The 13,676-nt window shown below is 35.8% G+C and overlaps 1 long non-coding RNA gene across 1 annotated transcript in view; it reads right to left on the bottom strand.

The window, feature by feature from the left end:
- LOC128080325 (uncharacterized) overlaps nucleotides 1-13,676 on the bottom strand; it is a 987,521-nt gene that overhangs the window by 413,026 nt on the left and 560,819 nt on the right. The gene's annotated exons all lie outside the window — the stretch shown is intronic.

Here is a 13,676-nt window from a genome sequence, read left to right as displayed (position 1 = left end):
CACTGTACATTCTGTGGCTCCCTTTTCATAAACAAATGAAAATCAAGGGTTTTGTATTTGAAATTTTATATGTGGAATTTTAAAATATCTCTGATAGAAAAATAAAAACTGATTTGCATTGGCATCACAAACAAATAAGGAAGAAGAGCAATATCAATAAAAAGTCAGCCAAGTAGTGCTTAGAAGAAAATGCCATAATTTTTTTTTAATGAAACATACAGTTGTAGATAGAATAAATATTCTCAGTTCTCATATTTCAGCGGTTCACTTAAGCACTATTAACAGGTCCAGTCATTTAAAGATTTACTTTGGTAAGGAAAATTACGTTCAGGCAAATTTTTGAAGCAGAATGTTGTTTTGTTAACCTCTGCATTTTACTTTTCATTGCTTTCCTACAGTCTCATTTATATTCCTTAAAGTTTGTGTCTAATGGGTGAGATGCTGCATCTCACCAGAAGGTGGCTGCAAGAAATGTTTAAATTAATGTATACAGCTATGTGTACAAAATCAATTACTAAAGATATTAATGGAAGACATTTTTAACAAAAATAAAATGTAAAATTGGATGTAGGGGGGAAAAAATACCACAATGGATACAGTGTGTTCTTAATTATGTTTTCAATCTTATGAAAACAGAACAAAGCCATACTCATGGGAATAATGCTCCATCATTCAACTGAGATTTCTAAGAACTAACACGACCAAACTCAAGGATTACGTTTTCAGTTCATAAAAAGAAAAAAGTTTATGTATCATACAGATTTTTAATGAAAATACTAAAAACATTTAATCTGAAAAGCAATCTATCTTGTACCCATCTTGTTGATTAAAAAAAAAAAAATCCAAATTACACACTGATAAATGCAAACAAGACTTCCTAAAAGGAATAGCTTATATTAGGTGATGCATCATGAAAGCACTGCCATCTTTGCTACAGAAATTTAAAATGACATTAAATACTAAAACCATAGCTGGTCAGAAATTTCTTATTTGTTTCTTAGAAGTCTGGTCCTACCCTGTGACCTTTGTAGTTCAGAGAGCACATTTAACTTAGAATTATCATGAGCTTACAAGTCACATTCAGAATTTATTATTATTATTTTAAGTCTTCTTGCTTCAAGCTCTAATATACAGCTTGGCTCACTTCTCTCTTCCAATGTGACATAAGCCACTTGAAATAAGAATTGCATCAACTTCAATTCAGAAAGTCAACTGACTTTTTTGTGTCCTATTCCCTTTCAAACTGATGTGATGACCTTTCTGCCACTGAAACCCACCTGGTGTGAAATTTTAGAGTGTGTGTAAAACAGTGGATAATAGAATCTCTAAAAGAGGTTTGAAGTAACATTTCTTTTTGTAGAGTCAATTAAGATTGCTACTTGGAAACTCTGAGATAATCATCTGTCACTATCTGACGTGATACGGTATTAGGCAAGAGAACACTTTCCCTTGACAAGCATAAAATAGCTGCCTATACAGCTAATTGATTAGCTAACATTTAAGATCTGTTTCAGACCAGAGGAGAAGATTATTTGCATTGTCAGGAACGCATTCTGGGCACAGACTATTTTAAAGAAAATATTTCCTATGTCCCCGCACAGAGATGGAATAAACAACGGAAGACAGTTTTCATTTTTCAGAAGTTCACACCAGCTTTTTAGTCAGATATCTAATAAAAAAGGTTTTCTCATTATTGCTTCCTCTAGTTAAATTCATTTTTTCATGCTTTTCAGTCTTTCACCCTTGAGACTTTGCATACAACTTGACAATTCCTTTGCCATAGCATTTATTATCTATTCCAGAAAAATGTTGTTTTTTTTAATTATTATTCCCAGAGCTCTTTCTCCAGCAGCCTTACAAAGATCAGTGCCTCTAATGGTAGTTTCTATTATTTCAGCCATCTTCAAATCAGCCTATCACCAATGTTTCCCAATAAACCATGTCCCTCAGTGCAACATCAAAAGATTTCTTGAACACCTCCAGGGACAGCAACCCCACCATCTCCATGGGTAGCCTGTTCCAGCATCTGACCACTTTTTTGGAGAAGAAATTTTTCCTAATATCCAACCTGGATCTCCCCTGCACAACTTGAGGCCATTTCCTCTAGTCCTACCACTACTTACATGGGAGAAGTGGCCAACCCCCACCTCGCCACAACCTCTCTTCATGTAGTTGTAGATAAATGTTTAATTACTCCTTCACGTAACCTGAACGAAGGCCGATAGATCAAGTACATGCTTATTAGCAATTAACAATGCAGATGAATGACAGAACAGTAATTTGATCTCATTTTCTGCCTAGAAATCAGAATACTTTTATTTTTCTCTTTCTTAGTTGCCATTCTAAGAAAAGAACAGGACTAGAGAATGACAAAAAAGTAGGTAAAATACTGACCTTCAGGTACATTTAGTAAAAGAGGTAATTATCTTGTATTATAAAATTAATATATAACAACATACAGTCCATAGCAGGATTCTAAACATCAGCAGTAACCTAATGCCAAAGGCTAAATATGACTTTAATTAAATAGCTTACTAAATAACTAGGGAATTGATTTTAATATCCCAGTACTAAATCAACAATTTTGAATGGAAGAAAAAGAAGTAAAAAGAGTTTTTTTAAAAAAAAATTTCCTCTCATGAAGCCCGCTTTCTTTTTCTCTCAGAATAACAGACTGAGGTGTGCCCATTTCTGAATGGATGTATCAGGATCTCATGACAAGGTTATTATGAGTAGACAAGGTTAAATGCTTCCCCTGTGTAAGATAATGCTAGCTATCATGGTAATTTCTCTGTGCCTAATAACATGTGTCAGTTCTTGAGAAATGAGTTTTCTTTGTCTTTTACATGAATGGTACCCATATATTTACGCTTAAGAGTAAAAATTTGTTTGGAAACCTAAACTCGGTACTGTTCACTGATCACACAATTAATAACAATTCACTCAAGAGAGCATCAGTTTTATGGCTGTTGGTGTTGGAATGCAAAATACATTTTTGAGAAAAGCTTTTGAAAAAAAGCTTGATATTACTATGCATTGCAGAACAGTGGTATATGAAAACCATGGTTATTAGTATGCATAAACCTCCAGAACATATGATTCACACAGTTTGATTGTCAAAGCCTGTCTCAACGCAACGTATCATTTATGTTCTTCTAAGAGATTAGTGTAAATTATTTAGAACAGTTATATATTCTGCAGAACTCAACAATACTCAGATTTTTCCAGGTTACAGATGCTTCTCTATATCTATTCCTGTTTTTTTTAACCCCATCATTTCTCTGACAAAGATATGTTACTTTCTCTAAATAACATTTAGATAACATTTAAATTATTATGTTATGTAGATAACATTTAAATAACACTTTAATGTTAGAAATGTTCTTTTCAGCTAAATATTTTGATACTTTATATGAAAAAATGTTACGAAATGTGAACAGTGGCATTTTGACATTCTTATATGAAAATCAAAATATTTCACTGACTTCAATAAAAGCTTTCTAAATTTTTTATTTTTTTTTTTCAGGATATACCAAGTTCTTCCAAATATTAAGAACCTTCAAGAACTCCTATTTTTCCAAAGCTCTACCTTTTTGCTTTAGACAGGTAATTCCTTGAGAGTGCTTTCCACCATTTTTTTTCCCTAGTCTTTGCGCTTCTCTATCAATTAGCAGTTTGTTATGCTTACAACTTGAACTCTATTTCTTTAGATTCTGATTATAAAATCTCTAACATCTGTAAAGACTGAAAAAAAAAGTCATTCTCTTACAAAAGCTAGAAGACTGAACATTTTATAGATAGCACTAATTCTGTTCTTGTAGTAAGTTCCATGATAGGTAGGTTTACTTACCTCAGTTAGTTACACTTTTATGTACATGCAGTACTTCGGCTGTTATGCAATTAACAAGTCCTAGTCTGTAGCTGAGGAACGAGGAGATGCTTAGATTGCAGTTTTGATATCTGCAATTTTCCTTTTTTGTCCTATTACATTGACTTAATTTATGTATTTTCTCTCTATACACTTACATTTTTTGTAATTGAATTTGTGGAGGAATGTACTGACAAAAATGATAGAATCACCAAGGTTGGAAAAAAGTTACAAGATCATCTAATCCAACCATCCTCCTACCACTAATATTGCCCCACTAAACCATGTCCCTCAGTGCAATATTTAAACATTTCTTGGACATCTCCGGTGTTGGTGATGCAACTATCTCCCTTGGTAGCTTATTCCAGCAACTGACCCCTTTTTCCAAACATCCAATCTGACCCTCCCCTGGTGCAACTTGAGATCATTCCCTCCAATCCTTTTGCTAATTGCAGAAGAAGAGAACAACCCCCAGCATGCTACAACCTCCTTTCAGGTAGGGAGCAATATAGTCTCCCCTGAGCCTCCTCTTCTCCCAGACTGAGCAATCTCAGTTCCCTCAGCCTCTCCTCATAAGACTTGTGTTTCAGACAGCTTTTTTGCCCTTTTCTGAACACACTCCAGAACCTTGATGACTTTCTCATAGTCAGAGATGCAAAACTGCACATAATTCTCAAGATACATCCTCAGCAGAGCTGAATACAGAGGAACTATCACCTCTCTGCTCTTGCTAGCAACATCATTTCCAATACAAGACAGGATGCTATTGGCATTCTTTGCTGTCTGAAAATTTTAAGGCTAAAGTACATGGAAATTCTTTTAAAACACACGTTAGCTCATTGAGTTATAAGATATTATTATCAAGCACTAAATAGATTTCTCATATCAACATGAGGATTGTAAGAAATTAAATATTTTTAGTTCTTACAGGTATAATATTAGAACAGAAAATATCAAAATAAAAGAGTGTATTTGGAAAAAGATACAATAAAAATGCTTCAAACACATATTCAGACCTATTTGATGTTTACTATGCTTCATTACATTAGTTACTGTTGAACTAATATATTGGTTAAATTGATATTTTTGACATATTATTTCTGTTTTTATAATAATCATCATGTTACCAGGTCAACTTATTAATTTTTTTTTGAAATAAAGACAAGAGCTCCAAAGCAAACTGAAGTTTTAAACTAAGTCTTCATGGACTCTAGGTAGCTTATTAAGAAAATGTTGTTTCTGTTCTTCATCTGAAAAATATTAGGATATTACTTTTTCCTACATGAACTGAGGAAAATTATATTTTTTAGAAAAATTGACTATTTATGCAGTGATTCACATGTCTGAACTCTGATAGTAACAAATAGCAGATAGAAGCCTGAACACATGGAAGCCCAGCCCCAACTAATCGCCTTGAAACTGTGTTGCCTCTCACTCTAATAAGGGGAGACAGAAAGAAACATTTTGCTGTTTGCAGTTATTTGCCTTCAGAAGCTCACATTGCGCAAGCAGATAATGAGACAGAGGTCTTAAAGTACTGCACACTATTCTGGTACTAAAAGAAATAAAGTCCTCCCATAGTTACCACTTACCACTGCAAGGAGTCTTTCTATAGGAAAAAAAATAAGGAAATGTTAGCATGATAGCAAAACTTTGAGTATATACTCTACATTGAAGCCCCTCCATCAGAAGAGGGTGACAAGCAGGGACACGGAGGTGATTGTGCCCCTCTATTCTGCTCTTGGGAGGCCCCATCTGGAGTACTGTATCTAGGTCTTGGGCCCCAATACAAGAAAGACAGAGCTGTTGGAAAGGGTCCAGATAAGAAGACAATCAGGGGACTGGAGCTCCTCTCCTGCGAGGACAGGCTGAGGGAGCTGGGCTTGTTCAGCCTGGAGAAAAGAAGGCTGTAGAGTGACCTAATTGCAGCCTTCCACTACCTGAAGGGAACCTACAAACGGGAGGGGAATCAACTCCTTGAAAGGGTAGATAACAGCAGGACAAGGGAAAACAGTTTTAAGTTGAAGGAGTGAAAATTTAGGTTGGACATCAGGGGGAAATTCTTTACAGAGAGAGTGGAGAGGTGCTGGAACATGCTGCCCAAAGAGGTTGTGAATGGTCTATCCCTACAGGCATTCAAGGCCACGTAGGATGGGGCCCTGGGCAGCCTGGTCTAGTATTAGATATGGAAGTTGGTGCCCCTGCATTTCGCATGGGGGTTGGAGCTTGATGATACTTGAGATTCCTTCCAACCAAAGACACTCTAATATTCTACAATGTGCTGTCAGCTTCTTCCTGTAAACCCGAAGCTCTGACTGAATGATGAGTTGAAAAAAAAAAAAAAAAACACCACAAGAGAGAATAGCTATGAGAATCATAGCCTGTAGCATTTCTCACCTGGTCTGAGACAGAACTACATGAGCAGATGTATCCATCCAGGGTATCCTAGGTGATACTGACATGAATAACTTTGACAGAAAATGAAATAGATTTTTTTCAAGGTTGGTTTGCTTGTTTATGTGTTTTCATTGTTTGAATTAATTCTACATTATTGCAAATTAAGGAGCACTATCTTTAGATAAAAGGCAGATTCTATTTGCATCCCTTTCAAGGCAATCGCATAGACTTACATTGGATATCTGTGCCCATAGCAGACAGAGTAAGTGACCCATGATCTTTAGTAAATGAAGTTCAAGTTCTCTACTGCATTTTTAAGAAGGAATGCATTTCATACTTGACCTTCATCATTTGTTCTTATCCCAGCCCTGAGCTTTTTCCAACCAGATAGTGACAGTCATAAATAATGTGTTACATTTTGTAACACTTCTTCCCTGTGAAGAGAATATCATATGGAATGAGATCACTAGCTGTATTTCTATTTGTGGTTTACAGAAACATGCTCTCAAGTCTGAAAAGTGAGTGTAGTCTACTTTTTCCAATGCATTACATCCAAGTCACCTAGATCAAACACTAACATAGCCATTGCAAATGTAGATTCTTCAAACAGATAGTGTCATTTCTTTCAAACTCATGCTAAGAAAATAAGTAATAGAAAAGTTAACCATCTTTTTTTGCATAATTCATAGACAAAAGGTCAAAAGGCAGTACCAAAGTGATCCCTATATATGATGCTTCTTCTTTGAGAGCTGTAACTCTCAAAAATAGTCGTAACTCTCAAGTAGACCTTCTGTATTATCTTAACACTTTATTCTGGAATCCAGTTCCATAAATTGTAATCATAGTCTGTATTTCTAATGACAATATCAGATAATTCTGTGTGGTTGTGATCTTTGTCATATTTAATCAAAGGTTTCAAAAGCTTTATTTTTGTCATCCCAGGAAACAGTGAATATTGATGTAACAACATGTGTAAAACAAGCACATTTGTATTCTTAACACATATATAAGAACATGTAGGAATGTATTTCCATGTATAAAGGCAAAATAATGAGTTACCAAGGACACATGAATATGTTCAGCAAATAATTTTGTATATTTCCCCAGAATCTACTTCTGCTTCAAATATAGATACACACATCTTCAATTACTTCAATAACTGTGTGCTTTATTTTATTGATGACAAAGAAAACAGTTTAAAAAAATGAAACAAGAGAGTGACAAATTTATTTCTATTTAATAAGGACTTTTCTGAGAAAAGACTATGCTTTAACATCAAGCCAGTTAGAAGCTTAGGAAATACAAACACTTGTGAGATAACATATTGAGTTTTGGATTCACAGAGAAAAAAACTTTTAAATTTTCTATGGTCATGGATGTGAGAGAACTTATGGTAAACTAGGTGATTTTCATGTTATGTAAACCAATGGTGCCGAGTCCTCTGAACAGTGCAGAAGTGCTTGTCGAAGCTGACTGACTTCTGCAGACAACTGAATAACTGGAATAATTAGAAGACCAGATTGATCAAGGTCAGAGTTATTGCACACTGCAACTAGAGAATCTTCATTTTCTCCTGACTTCACTGTGGCTCAAGTAGGCCACATGTGAAACCTAGGCGATACAGTGGTTGAAACAGCCACGTGCACAGAGCTAAGTTCTGCTCAAGAGAGAACTGCTGCTAGTCAACAGCTTTGGCTGGTGCCAAACTCACTATAAAAAGATCACAACAATTCTATAAATTGACTGAATTCATGATATAGAAAGACATTGAAGCTTATAAACAGTTAATTGATATATGGCTCCATCTTTAGTTAGACTAAACTGCTGGGGGAAATCATACTTTCTTACTAATACTGTATCAAGAGTAAAAAGAGAATCTTTGATGTTGCAAGTTCTAGTTTAAGAAAACTGGAATCACTAGGAATAACTACACAGCTGATTTTTTTTGCTACTTTCCTCAAAATGAACATGATTATCTTTCATGAAACCAAAATTAACCGTAATTCAAAAGGGTACGAACAAACCTTGTGAGTAAAGACAACTTTCTGACTTACAACACTGAGCCCCAGCTGTGTTGTATCAAGCTTAATCTGTGAATGCAGCTGATAAGGATTCCCCAGTTAACAGATGGTTATTAACCAGTTCATCAGCATTTCCACTGCACCCCAGATGAAAGGAGTTAGAATTTGTAACTGCAGTTTCCTTATCCTAGAATCTTACATACAGGCAAGACTAAGGGATATGTAAGACAGAGTGAATTTTGATTAGCTTGCATTCAGATGTGATCAAAATTTCTCAATGTTTTTGTGAGCAGGCATGCCTCGAAGTGTTAAGGTCTTAAACATTATGAGGATAAACCTCTGTAAGTTTTATAATACTGCTATAGAGAAAAGGTAAAGTTTGTATGTATTTGCTATTTCTCTTTGATTTTGATAACTGTATGTATATTGTTAGATATTTAAAGTTTTTCTACCTCCTTCTCAAATATTTTTTATTTTACATTTCTTATGGCTATAACATTGAGAATGTAGATAGGCCATTAAAAAACAGGTATCAAATTTTAGCCTTTATTGAGAAACTAACATAATAGAAAGTAAAAACTTCCTATAAGATACTCATGTTTAAAATGATAAGTACCAATTCTCAGTGTAAGAATGCAAAACCAACACTCCTTCCATAAGTCAGATATATCTTAGTAACATACAAATTGAGTTGATAAAACTTGAAGATGTATATAAAACTTATTTCCAGGATGTGGTGCTAGATACCAGCTATTTATAGTGGGTAAATTCATAGATGCTGGCAAACTAGAATTTTTTTTTTTTTATAAATCACTGTCTATTCCACAGGCCTTGTTATGAGGAGACATTCCATCAAACCTATATAATTCAATACAACTTTGCTTTCTCAAATCTTTACAGAGCACACCTCTTCCACATAGATTTTTCATTCTTCCTCTACCACCATACCAACTGCATGACTTCAAGGTAAAGAAGAGATGAGTTAACTTTACATTTATGCAACGTAAGTACACACAGAGCTATATAGCATATTATACTCTTAGGCAAAAATCAAAGTATTATACAAGTGCGCATATGCGGTACTACATTAGAGGTCCTTTTGTCTTTCTCTTCTTTTTCCACGAGATACCTTCATCAAGATCCAATTAAAAATACAGCTGTAATCACTATTTTTCCTAGTGAGTTTGCTACATTTGTAAAATCAGTATTTCTGGTGGTGTTCCCTAGGTAATATTAGCCTTACTTTGTGCTGTTTACCAGTAGAACTTAAATAGTCACCTTGATAACCATATAATCAATGAATATTAAGATGCTGTCATTACAAAATAAACAAGAGAGTTTGGCAAAGCAGATAACAATAACAAAAAGAAAATAGATAGAAAGCTTACCCCTATCCTGGGCTCACTTACACAACTCCAGCAGAGCAAATCTCCAGAAAAGTTCCTTCCCCTCTGGTAGCCAGCTCTTAAATAGGTCTAGGAGGGATGGAGCCTGGCTCCACCCCTTCCAGCAGCATTGCCTTCACCTGTGTTCCTCTGGCTGACTCATTGTTTGCCTCAGGTGATCAGAGGTTCTGGCTGTGACTCAGCAATTCCCATACAATAACACTGGTTGGTTTTGTTGGCATGTTTACCTAGGTATTGCTGACAACACAAGACTGTGTTCCTTTAAAAAAATCTTCCTTATATCCCAGTAACGATATGTGAAGATTAGCTGCTTTTCTCATAACCTCTCCCTTAATGCTGTGTGGAAGCTGGTAATTTCTCACTGCGCTATCTGTAACATTTGTTAGCTTCTCACTTTATTTGTTCTGACCAGCAGTATCTTACTAATACTTTGTTTTCTGTTCAGAAAACTTCAGGCCATGGTCCCTCGCCTCCATATTTTAGCAAAGTCCACCTATGAAGATGAAAAATGAGTCAGCTGAAGAACTGCCTCTAAGGATTCCCTTAGAAATTTTCCAGAGGACAATAAAGACTAGTATTCTGTTATATTTAGCTTTAGATAACAATTTTCTACTTAGGTAACAGCACTTTGCACATGCTTTCTTTTCTCTCAAAAGTTGAAAACTTTCATCTTTATTCCCCTCCTACCATTATTGCACTTCCTGCTGGAGAAGAAAAATCACACATCCTCTCATATTTAACGCTGCCTGGTGTTTAGTCTCTCTATTGGTGAATGAAGGGCAGTGATCGGGAGCTTCCTCACATCCAGCCTGGGGTGACTGGGGAATTGTGGTTCCTTAGTGCTTATTCATGGAAATCCTTTACTCCCAAAGCCAGGCTTGAGTGAAAGATACAGATGCTATTTCTCTTGCCATAGATATTCTGCTCTCCAGTCTTACCCACCAGAAAACCAACCAATCAACACCATGTATTTAACTTTGTGTGGAGGTACTCCGTGTACCTACTCCAGTGATGATTCAGGACAAAGTTTACTTAAAGTGTGTAATAATACATTGTTTCCAAGGGAACAGAGCTGGGAAAGAACTCCAATCCCAATCCAAAATCCAATCCATTTTCCTACAGTCTTTACACTATTACTGGGTGTGAAAGTGAGTCAACTAACCTTAAATACAGCTCTTGAGTGCCTCCCCCTTCCTGGCACAGCTATTAATGGCAAATTGCAAGCGCAGGTAGTTCCCCTAAACAAAGCCACACAGTGACAAGAAAGGAAAGCTGTGAGGGATATGGAGGAAGATGTGTATGGGAAAGCATTGAAAAGGGAAAACTGTAGGAAAGGCAAAATAGAGGGGTTGTAAATCCAACTATAAGTTTAAAATTTATGACACAGTCAAACAAGATGATTTTGACATCTTTTCCGACTTTGTTAATTCTGTGATTCTATGAAACAAACACGCAAGCACCCTATAGCAGAAGACAAAAAGACTCGGGACCTTTCCAGAAAGGAGGAAGAGAAAGTCTGTGATAAGGGAGATAATAAGAAAATTCTTGAAAAAAGTGAAAAATATGGAACAGTATGAGGAAAAATATACAGAATAACTTGATGCATGAAGAAGGAATGATCTTGTGTGAAATTAGATGGGGAAAATGAATTAAAAGGATCTATTTCTAAGGGAGAGAGATTATAACTGTTCTGTTGGTTCTAAAGATTTCAGTTAAAATTTGAACGTAAAATATAGCAGGAAATAAAGTCCTTTATAGACTGTTGGTAGGGGTGTAAGGGTGAGTAAGACGGAACAAGCTTGTGGCAGCATATTTGGATCTTGCTCAATGTGTGGGTGCATGTCCCAGCAGAAACCACAGAGCAAACTTGCTTGATGGTGGCCATTATTGCAAAATTATAGGCTGTTAGTGTGCCTCCAGCTGAATTTCCTTTTCTCTCCTCATCAGCAACTTATGCATTTGGAGGGATTCCAAAGAGAGATTTTTCGTGATGTTCCATGAATAACGTTAATGTAAAGAGGTGTGCAGTCCTCAGATGGACTTTTGCCAAATGGTTGCACATCCCATTGGAGCTGTCTCCCAGTATGCTCATCTGGAGGCATTTGCACTTTCAAGTGCACTGTGTTTGTTGATAAGAGACCTAAACTGTTAACAGTATATGTTTAAAATCTCACTTGAAAACCTTGCTAAGAATCAATGCGTATCCAGTCCATGATTTGAATTATAAACTACCCTCAGAACTTAGTAATATTTACTAGGTAAATATACACTTTAATAGGCACTTTGGGAGTGTGTACACAGCCTTACAGCATTAGAACAGAAATTACATTTAATTGGCAAAGTGTTAGAAAGAATAGGAGGAGATTTTTTTATTAGATCTATCCTACTAATTTCTGTATCTGTGGAACACTGGATAAGTATTTTTACTGGAATATCTATTATCAGTCAAGACGATACTATAGATTTATCACAATTATTTGGTAAAGAGAGGTTTGATATTGGATTCTGAATAGTCAGGGAACTAAAGATAGAACAGCTTTAGCACTTGCTAGAATTATTTGAATTTGAAAATGACTAAGTAAACAGAAATACAGCAGAGTTTATAAAATGTTGTGGTTTTTTTACATATCTTATGATTATTATTTATAATAATAAAATAAATGATACATTTAAAAATGATGAAATCGTGGAATCCAACTGTGTTAGCACTGCATGATAAAAGGTAATAAAGTATTATGGACACAATTTACTGGGAAAAGAGAGTCATATTTTATTTATATCAGATCTGCTTTTCTTTAATAAAGCATGATTTACACACACACGCACACAGATCTTTATTGGTACTGAAACCTAGCTCCCAGCCTAATTTCTCTGCCAGGGTGCCAAATGAAATCTGAAAGCCACTCTGAGCAGTTAAATTGTAATTGGAGGTAGCAAAGCTCTCCTAGCATAACCTGTACTCCTCCAGGTGGCAGTGAATAGCAGGAATCACAGCTCTTCGGGGCATATTGAAAATCCTGTCACAAATATATGGGTCATGTGTAAGACTGTGCAAAACTAACATTTTTTTGGCTTGGCTGACAGCCTGCTTGCCTGCCCACTGAGCAAAGAAATTTGGGAGCCTTTGAGACTCAGTCTGTGTGTCGAGATTTTGATGACCTGACAGTGACCAGGCTTTTGTTGCACCAATTAAAAATCTTCTTAATAGCTTTTTGACATTGATGACTTGAACTGAAGACAAGTGCTGAGTCTTGCGCTGAAGAGCAAGAGTGATACATGTATCAGCTTCACCACCACATCGTAGCCCTGCAGCTGGCTGCAGAGTCTGCCAAGCGGCCAGCAGCTGCTGCTGCTATAGGACAAAATGTTTTCTACAGCTGAGCAGCTGGGGCCTGTGACTGCCATGCAGAGGCTGGAAATAATAGTTCAAAATGGTGAGTGATGGGTCACTGGGAATTGGGCATTAAAAATTTTGGTTGTGAAACACAACAGAAATATTTAATCAAAGACAAATGGACTTGAAAACACTGAGTGATGATTTATTTGAAATAATACGAGTTAGGAAAAATGAATTACATCAAGGATTTTGCTTAGATCGTGTGAGAGTAAAGGTTAGGTTGGGAGATGGCTCCCCAGCAAATTTATTTGCTGTTAATGTGCCAATGAACACAAGGAACTTGAAAAAAAATCAATCTTACCTATTCTTTCAGTGATAAACAAAACAAACTGCTCTGATGCAGTCTTAAGCATCCAAAAGATATCTAAGACATTCACTGCCAAAAAAAAAAAAAAAAGTGTTTTAAGAAATATTTTCAATTTTCAGACCCAAATTTTGGTGCCTAAAGCCATGCTCTGAGTCCAAAAGTAGAATAATTGCACCATCTAAAGCATTTAAAAATAAATCCTCCAAATGGCTCTTTATTAGGCTCTTAAACATGGATTTAAAAATTGAATTCTAGACCTTTTTCTTTTTTTTCCCCAAGC

This window comes from Tympanuchus pallidicinctus, unplaced genomic scaffold (genome assembly GCF_026119805.1).
Source record: "Tympanuchus pallidicinctus isolate F22 unplaced genomic scaffold, pur_lepc_1.0 scaffold2, whole genome shotgun sequence".
NCBI classification, from domain to species: Eukaryota; Metazoa; Chordata; class Aves; order Galliformes; family Phasianidae; genus Tympanuchus; species Tympanuchus pallidicinctus.
Note: the sequence above shows the minus strand (reverse complement) of the source record. Positions and strands in the feature narration are given on the sequence as shown.